The following is a 9,928-nucleotide window of genomic DNA, read 5'->3' on the forward strand; positions in this document are numbered from 1 at the left end:
AAGTTACAAGCTTAGCAGTTCTATAGCTTTTTTAAATTCAGCCTTCTTGCAAGAACGGGTCATGCTTACTCAATACCAATAACGTGTCATAGAAGCTGGACGGGAGCTCCTCGGGTCCTCTAGTCCAACACTTCCGCTCAAGCAGGGTCAGCTAGAGCAGGTCACCAGGACCTGCTGGACCTGGGCCTGGTCCAGGTTTTGAATACCTTTACAAAGACTCCACAACTTCTCTGGCTGTCATGCTCCATCTTTTTTCCACCAAATTACTTTAGAAAGATGTACAGTAAGCAACATGTAGCAAACCAGTGGCATCTCAATAGTTTTCGTTACCAATGTATATGATGATCCCTGAAAATTGTTGTACATTTGGTTCCTGATTCCAGACCTTTCCTGAAGCACAAAACTCAAATGTGTACTGTATCTCACATCTACACCCAATGTGATGTTAAGCTATTATTTATGATGTGACTCTGAGAATAAAACGTAGAACTTATAAAAAATGTGGCTTGATCCTTCTTTGCCTTCACCTTCCATGCAGTGTTTTTCCAGTCCCCAGGAGGACACTTTCAGATCAGATACTGTTTTTCACACAGATTTTGAGGAAGCATTAGTAGACCAGAAAGAGACTGTGAAGAGCTGGAATGATTTGAGCTGTCCTGAAGAATATGATGATAACTTCCAGTATGACCTCCTACAATGCCAAATTCCTTGCATTCCAGCAACTTGTCAGAGAAATAACAGGAAACTGAGAAAGAAAGGGCACACTCTGGGATTTGCTTTTCATGGGGGTAGTAACTAACTGTTCTTGGAGCTTTCTTTCCCATCTCTACAGAATACCAAGACCAACAAAAGATAACCAGATTTTGAAGAAGGAGAACCAGCTCATAAAATGGAAGAATTCATTCAAGAAATGGGAGACTTTCTTTTTGGTTTGGACTTTGCAAAGGAACAGCTGTATTTCTAACAGAGGAAGATTTAGATTTATAACTGAAGGAAATTGTGAAAACCATAAAGAAATTTGCTACTGAAAATATCACACAATTCAATCTTGCTCCCAGCTGAAGTCAGTTGGAGTTTTGTCATTGGAAGCAGGACCAAGTAATTTCCAAGCAAGTGACACAGGTCTGTCTTTCTTCTTCATTCAGTAGCAGAAATGTTGCAAATACGTACTTTCCTGCCTGAAACCCATTCAGAAATTATATGTTTTGGACCACTGGCTGGTCAATTTGAGGACCTCAGTGTAAGTCACTATTCGCTGTTGAAAAGAAACTGCCATCAAAGAGACAAGACACCTGTAATTCACTGACTTAACACACTGTAGGTATTCTGACCTATGCCATGAGTTTCTTGTTATTCTTAAACTAATCTATATGCAACTGAGAATATGTAATTCTGGAAAGCATTAAATACTCCTGCATAGTTTTAAGAAACAGTTGTCCTACCACTCTGGCCAGACCTTCAGCTGACTCATCTTGTGGATTTATTCCAATATGATTTTATTATGCAGCTACAAAAATATGTGTTCTGACAATGATCAAATGTGGGCATCGTATAAAAATTTTTTTACAAAATTACAGACTGACTGGCCAGATGAAGTTTTTATAGAACTTATTTTCTAGAAAAAGGAGATAATATTGAATCTCAGTGCAGAATTAAGCGCTATGGCACCTGAGAAAGTACAGATTTAGAATATACAGAATAGTTAGAAGAATTGTAAGATAAGTAGGGAACTGGGTGAAGTGGATATAACAAAGGTTGTGTTGAAAGCTGGGCTAGAGGCACGTTTCTGATATGGTTCTTCAAGCATCACTCTTGTGAACAATCTTATGCATTATTTTCACTAATCATCTTGACAGAAAAAGTAGAAGTGTGTTAACAAATTTCCTGATGATGCAAACAGATGCTGAACTGCAAGTTCAAGGAGGAGTATTACACAAGACAAAAGGAGATGTGAAGTTATAGGACAGGGATGAAATGCTATAGTAAAACCCATAAGGTTGTGCAGTTAGGGACTAGTAATAGTTCCTGGCTTATGTTGCGAATATTTTAGTTAGAAATAACAGAAAGACACAGATGTCTATCAACAAGTCACCAATTCAGAGAAGCTAAGAAAAAGCCAAACGTAGTTTTGCTGCCTCAAGAAAGGTATTTCTACAAAAACAGGGAAGTGTTTACATCATGTATAAAACATTGGCGCAACCCTGCCTGCAATGCTCTCTATTTCTTGTCACAAATGTTGAAGATGAACTTACTGAAACAGAGACCTTTTTCAGTAAGATGTCTTACCATCTAACAAAGGTAAGGGCCGCAGGACAGTTTGGGTGGTGAACCTACCTGTAAGTACTAAATAAAAGCTCTTATCTTGCTTATTCATAGGTACTAGGCTCAGCAATAGCCATTTGGCATCAGGAAATTCCCTATGCAGGTAAACGTCACAAAGAAACAGTTACTGTATGGCACACTGTTAGCAGATCACCAAAACTGGTATTTGCTGACCATGGATACACGTAAGGTTAGGAATAAGGCAAGTTTTCTTAGAACAGAACAGCATGGTACTGAAGCAGCATTACTTTATCAGCTGCAGAAGATAATCCTCCTGCTTGAAGATGGAGTTTGATGAATGTAGGGAAAAAAAGTCTTAGGACAAATTAGCTTGCAATTACAGAAACTGGGAATTACACCTGCAAATAAATGTCCAATGTACTTCTGTATTCCATACTGTTACATGACACACAGTTCTTTTTACTCAGAAACACATACTACTTCCTAATTTTCCCCCTGATTTGGTATTTATTCATTCTAATTTAAGGTTACAAAGGGAAATAAAACATTCTTATTTCTTCCTTTCATTAGGAGAATCATCTGAATAAACCACAAAGACAATGTTTATAGAGCAACTTTGATTCTGAAGAGCAACAGAGTTTTATGTTTTGACATCCCTGAATGCAGTTATTGCTAAGCTGTGGAGCAATAACTGGATAGCACTAGACGCACTGTAAAAAAGAATGAGGTCTTACTCACGTTTTACTAGAGTGCTGAAGGAAAATAATTTTTATGGAACTTATTATTTCTCCACAGGGTGATAAGAATCACAGTTTTTAAGAAACCAAACAAAATCTTCTACAGTGCCTGTAATCTTACAGATATGTTTTCCCACCTATCTGTAGCTCAGAAAAATTAATAAGTTGCACTGACACTCCTAGGATAGTTCTGTGGTTCTTGGCATTCTAGATAATTTAAACCCAATGAAACATATTAAATCTGAGCCATCTATTACCTTGCACTTTTAATTAATTTCTTGCACCTGTTCAAATGAACAGCACTTTAGGGACCATTTAAAATTGGTCACTCCATTTGTAAAGAATGGTAGAATAATACATTTTAAAAGCCTATTAGTATGTCAAGGTCTATTCATACACAGACCATACATTTAAGTAACAGGTACATTTTTATAAAAATCACTGTCTGTCTCGCAGCCCGGTATTAAAAATAGGTAGTTAATAATGAACTTTCCTTTTTAATGTCAGATGTTTTTTTTAGTATATTTCTCCAGCTTAGATACTGGCTGAAAGTACCAACAGAACTATTACCGCTGTGCCTAATAACAGCGGCAGATAACACTTTCAGGAACAGGCATTTGAGTCTTCATTAATGAGAACCAGCTCATAACAATCTCAATCTTTGAAGTCTAAGGATTCTGTGAGGTTTAAAAGCGCAGAAGGACTTCCAAAAATTAAATGTGAATGAATGTTTTTGTCTTCCAATAGTCAAAAACTTAGTGTGCTGTTAAGTATTATTATATGAATGGCACTAACAAGTCTAGCAGAAGCTGTTGATGTGCATGTAGTTAAGCACATGCTTAAAAACACTGAATCCCAGCCTAGATGTGGAGTCCATTTATGTGCTATTACTTTGACAAACCGTACTGTCAATATCTCAAGAAGATTCTTTTTTTCAGTTGTTTTCAGCAGAAAACGAAAAATCCACTATTTTTGGAGAAGTCTGAATTTCTTTCTCCCCCATATTCCACTGGCTTACCTGACTGCAAGTTTTCTACACAAAATAGCGCAGTAAAAACCTAATAGGATCTACGCTTACACTGACCTCCTTTGCCGTAAACTGTCACTGTTCCCTACATATTAAAGCGCATCTAAAAAAAATTTGGTTTTCTTCTTTTTGGTATGATGTTACACCTGTACATATTTCAGAAATTTGTTTCAATTACAAAAATTCCCTCTGCTTTAACCTTCTCAATCATACTCTTTTCTAAATATTTGTAATAGATGAAATGAAATAAAATGCAGTGAAATAAATGTCCTTTAATGCAGAAGTCATATCAAGCATTCTTTAGAACAGGATCATGTTATTATCTGAAGATACTTTTCCTTGTTATTGGCAGTGCTATTTATTTCCTGACCTCCACCCTGTTTAATTATTTCAGAATTTGAAAATGTGTCTGAAGAAAAATGGAGGATCTTAATCTTTTCTGGGGCAGCTCATTGTTCCAAAACTTTTTTAAATGCGACACTTTAAAAATCTTTGTGAGAGCCAAGAATTTTCTGAGCTCTGCCAAAATGAGTATTATGAAAAAAAGGAAGAAAGAAGTGACTGAAACTCAGCCAAAAGTAATATTATTAAAGAAATCTTTATAGACCTGACTGGCCAATTCATCCTGTTCTGGAGACTATAGCCTTGTTCCACTCTGGCAGAGCCTCCTACCTGACCACACGTTCTTCTTTGGTCCTCATCCAAACCCCACTGATGGACACAGGAGCCTCTCCGGGTAGCTGAGTGCACTTTGGATCACAGCATAAAAACACCAGTCAGACAGTCTTAAAGACTTACTGAATAAGGTATCACCTTCAGAAATGACTGAAGATTTCAGATGCTAATGAACCATTCTTTTATACTTTAAGACAGCACAAATAGGGCTTGTCCTCCCTGCATTTAACATTTGAAGTATTTTGTCATTTAGTTTTATTTATGTGAAGAACTGAGGTTCAAGATGAAAATGCTTCCGAAAAATAGGAATAGTTGGATCCAAAATGGATTCAGCAAATGGATCGCATTCTTGAAATAGGAAGCAGTGAGGCGTGGGAAATGGTGATTCATTACATACCCAAGTGAATTAGGAGAAGTCTCATTTTTTGAATGGGACAAAGACAGACTTCTGAAGTTGTTGCCCATACTTATGGGAATCAAAATACACCAAGCTGCATAGGTGTGCAACAATAGTTACTAAATTAGCTTATAGCAAAAGTATGAGACAGTAAATGAATATATAATTTAAGTCACACTTGATTACACTGGAGGATAGGTGGAATTTCCAAAAGCATTCAGCACTACTTGATGGCACTGACTTAAATCAATAACAAAAACATAGCACGTTTGGTAGAAATAAAGCTGGTCACCAATAAGATCTTCTGAAAAAGCCAGAAGTGTAACTAAGTTTGTTATTTTGCCTTAAAATGCAGACCATATGCCCAGAAAAAACTAGCTTTCTTATCATTATTAAATATAACTGCTCTGTGAATATGCTTCTTGATGACAGTGAAAAGCTATCTTTGATATCATATCTGAAACCAGTAAATTGAAAATCTATTGTTTATATTAGTGATCTGTTTCTAAAGTAGGAAGCAAACAGTGATACCTGATTGTGTTCTTTACAATTCTGGAAGTCTTGCTGCTTTAGTGTTTTGAAATATGGAACAGACAACCCAGGAGATTATTAAACATGGATTTGAGACATTCCTGTGAACTTTAGGCAGCCAGCCAGAAGTAGTGCAAGCAAACAGTAAAATGCTGGGCATTTTTTAATTGCCTTAAAAACATTTGTAACCACATAGTTAAAGGAGAATCAATGTCCACTGTCTTGTGTTATTACAGAAGAACTTTCTGTAGCAGAAGCATCCTGATGCAGAGCTGCCCTGGGAGACACACAAAGGTCTTTTGTATAACCTTTTCTGGGTTTTCTTGGCGTTTTTTTAATGGGCTTTGGTTGTTGGGGTTTTTTTGAGCAAGTTACTTGTCAAATAGTAGCTTCCTTTGATATCATAAAAAATGCTGCCATGAACCTGTTTTATGCAACAAGATACCCTCCTATATTCACAAAGCCTAACACGTGTTTTCACAGCGGTTCAGCCAGCCTCTGCCTCGGGTTAGAGGATCTCCACCCAATTCCCAAACATTTCCACCCTGATGAGTGACAAAGCTCACTGCTTTCCTCAGACTGGCTGAATTAAATGGAGAGCAAAAGAAGGAAGGCACATCCTGTTCCAAGAGGAAAAAGAAAGCCTGTATAGTATGGTGGGGTTTTCTAACAAAAAAAAAAAAACAAACCAAAAAAAACTTCCCACAATCTGGCTAACATAATCTGCTGAGATAGTACATCAGCGTCTTGTCTTAGCTGACATAGCCAAACTAGACATAGGTCAGTTGTTCCTCTACAAGAAACAGCAGAATATTCTTCAAGCATAAATACTGTTTAAATAATAGTCCATTTACTTGCAGATTATCTTGTCTCAAAATACTAGAATATGGGTATTCCAGGCTCCTGTAACCTTTGTTTCTTCCATTGTATTGTACAGTCATGAGATTTATCAGATATTGTGACTTTAAACAATTCTATATACCAGTATCTTAAAGGTAGGTGAATGCAAATAAAGTGTAAAGCCATGAGAGTACTATTAGCCTATGCTAAATGCTTGCCTTATTTAGCAACAGAAGGGATGGATCTGAGCAAATGGCTTGCGCTGTGCTGTGATCCTCCCTTTTTTCTTTGAAGCAAACAGGAGTGCTGTTTATTCCCTATAATAAATCTATATATTATTCTTTCAGGATAGCATTTTCAAATGCAGCTTGCACCAATCTAATGCTAATCTGACTGGAGCCAAAAACAGTCAGTAGCATTGATTAAATGGGAACAGAATTAGACTAGTAACAACCAACTTTGATAATTCTGCCTTCAATATTAAGTATTTTATAACTGAATTATCATGTAGGAACTAATTCTGGTTTTTAAAATTAGGCAGTAATCGAGAACGATAGAAATAAACACATTAAAAAAAAAAGAGAAACTATGAAACATGATGGCAAAAATAAATGATTTCTCAAAGCAAGTTACTACCAACATTCAAAATCAATACTAATATTCCTAGATTACTATGTTCATAGAGATTTTATTCATGGAGATTTCACAATTATGTTACAGATTTTAACAGAGAACTCACTTCACACATCAGAATAAGAGAACTGCCAGATGCATTCCTAAACTCATGTAGCAAATGATCCCAAGTTCAGGCTCGGATGAAATGAAGTGCATAAGACAGACACCCTGACATCTTGCAAATCTAGATTAAGTATGCTCATTTGGTCAAAATAATTACCACATTAACCTTACATGCCAAATCGAGCCTGAACAGAAACTCTCCTGAGGACAGACTTAGTCAGGGAACAAGTGGGAAAAGAGGGAAAGGGAGGAAATGATGGGCTGACTGGGGATGCCATCAAGAAAAATCAGTTTCCTTTGGCATGAATATAGCTGTTACCACGAATTTGCCTGGCCAGAGCAAAACGAAGCCTTCTCTCCCTTCCTCATGCTGGCTGCAAAATGCTGCAAGAAATTTGTAACGTAGAACCAGACAAGAACTTACCCTTTCTCGTCTTTCCTCTGTTCTTTCCATAAGTGCAGTTTTCCTGCCCTGCCATTCAGCTGAAGCTGAAAGTCTTACCTCACGCAGGAAACCATCACCTCTCATCTACCTGCCTGGGGGTGGCCAGCCTTACCATATACTTCTGTTACCTTCTCAAACCTTATGTGGTCCTCAAGGCCCTGCTATGGTCCAAGCACTCATGCATCAAAGAGCTATCCCAAAAGATTTTCTAGGCTTTTCCAAATTGTGAAGCTTGAAGTCTTTGACTGCTACAGTACCCGCACTGACAAGGTTCCATCTCCACAATTCTTCACAGAGACTACCCTGATCCTAGCAGTTTCTGAGGCTGTGACCAATCCATCTTTACGAGCTGAGGTGGCCTGGCCAAAGCCACCAATAATGCTAAATAACGTGCACTATCTGTACTTAGGTAAACAATAAGAAATTAACAAAAAAAAATATTTTGAGCATTGGGTTAAAGAACAGGCCACAGGAATGTGTTCACTGACTCCAATGCATGCTTTTCCCAAAAATCTCCAACCCAGCTATTGACAAACAGTGGCTAGAGAACCAAGCACGGTCTATTCCTGCTCCGTTGCAAAGAAACCTGTAGTTTAGTTCAGAAAAAAACCAGTGAGGACAACTGGGCAGAGAAGACCACATCTGGTGAGAGGAATGGCTCCTGCACAGGGCCGCTGTGAGCATCACGCGTGAAAGGAAACTGGCCTCTGGTAAAAACAAAGGACAGCCTGAAAAAGCTCTGGCTATATGTTAATGACACACTACTCCCTGTAGCTTCTGAGTGTCTGACTTTCTCCTCAAGCTTTCATCTTTGTTCTCACCTGACTTCTAAAAGGGCAGGGTGAGTCCCAAACAGCAGCAGACAAACAGCCTGACGTTACTCTCTAATGCACGAAGCAGGTGCTCCAGGGTGCTGCCTGTTCCAAATTCCGCATCTCATTTGTTATAAACTAGTACAAAACTCCTCTGGGCATGCCAGACTCAAATAATTCCTTAAAACACTAAATGAATCCAGACAGCTTTAGTACATAAAGTAGTGTTTTTACTTAAGGTGAAGAGATGGAAAAGGTCTGGCATTTAGTCTCACGTGACCTTTATCAAGGACAGTACAAAGCATACAGGTTTTGCTGTAATAACTCGCTGTAGCCAGGAGTCTTTGACTTTGATAAAGGTCAGTTGGGTCCAAAATGTTGGGTCATTTTCAGTTACCCTTCTCTGAAATAAAAAAGGCATTCTTATTAGTACGGTTGTCTTCATTTGTAGCCCTAGTACAAAAAAAAATGCCATTTAGTTCCAGGAGGAACTTCTTATGTTATGCTGCATCAAATAAAGTCTTTTCTGCTGTGCCTGTTTAATTCTGCAAAGCTCTCTCCTCTGATCAAATACACTGGCCTCTGACCAAGGAGATCATGTGAACTGAACTCCACTGATGCGAGTAAACAGAAACAAATGGTTGAGCACAGTACAAACGCCACAGTTTTGGTTTTTTCTTTCTTTTCTCTTTTCCTTTTTTTTTTTTAATAACTCATTCATTAAGCAATAGAATTAAATGGAAATGGGGGACAATTATGTGTGTAGTCACACTGTAGTTAAGATAATTGGGACCAGCTGTTATGCTCTTCTTTTTCTGGAAGAATGTAACATTGCACAAAGCTAGCGCAGCAAGACGACAGACACAAGGAAGATGCTGAAGCATTTACTTGAAGCCTCAATAATTTCCAATGTTGTTCTTAAAAAAAAAAAATATCTCATTTTGGCTGTGAATGCTGTATTTTCAAGCTTACGTTCAGATTTTCCTTTTCACCGTGTAAATTCCACACACTTAACAACCATTTTTAATTCCTCATACACCCCCTCAGTGTTTACCCAAGACAGGCCACCTTGAATCAATTACATACATAAGGGGCAGAGACACAGTTTACTTCATTGTCTGCAGAGGAAAATCCTGTCTGGAAACCATTTTTTTTCTAGAACTGACTGGTTTTGCACATTCTTCCCTTCAAAACTCATCTCAAGAGTAACTTGACAAGGAGTTTTGCTTACACAAGTTGCTGTGCCATGGGAGAAACACTCACTTGGAGACAGACTGCATCCACTGTCTGTTGCGACTGCGTAAAGGTAAGTAAAAGAATTCAGACTGCCTCTTCTATCCCTATCTCATCCTTACAGAAAGCTGTGGCAAAAAGGGGAGATGATAACGTAAAGGGGTCAGTTTTCCCTTGCAAGGGTGGTTAAAGTGAAGAGGAGAAGCAGGT

The 9,928-nt window shown here is 38.0% G+C and overlaps 1 long non-coding RNA gene across 1 annotated transcript in view; it reads left to right on the forward strand.

Moving 5' to 3' along the window:
• LOC308070079 overlaps window positions 1–9,190 on the forward strand; it is a 28,149-nt gene extending 18,959 nt beyond the window's left edge. The window contains exon 2 of the long non-coding RNA XR_013930612.1: window positions 1–9,190. This is a non-coding gene — a long non-coding RNA (uncharacterized lncRNA).
• The last annotated feature ends 738 nt before the right edge of the window (window positions 9,191–9,928 follow it).

The sequence above is a fragment of the Falco punctatus genome (genome assembly GCF_963210335.1).
Source record: "Falco punctatus genome assembly, chromosome: 1".
Lineage (NCBI taxonomy): Eukaryota > Metazoa > Chordata > Aves > Falconiformes > Falconidae > Falco > Falco punctatus.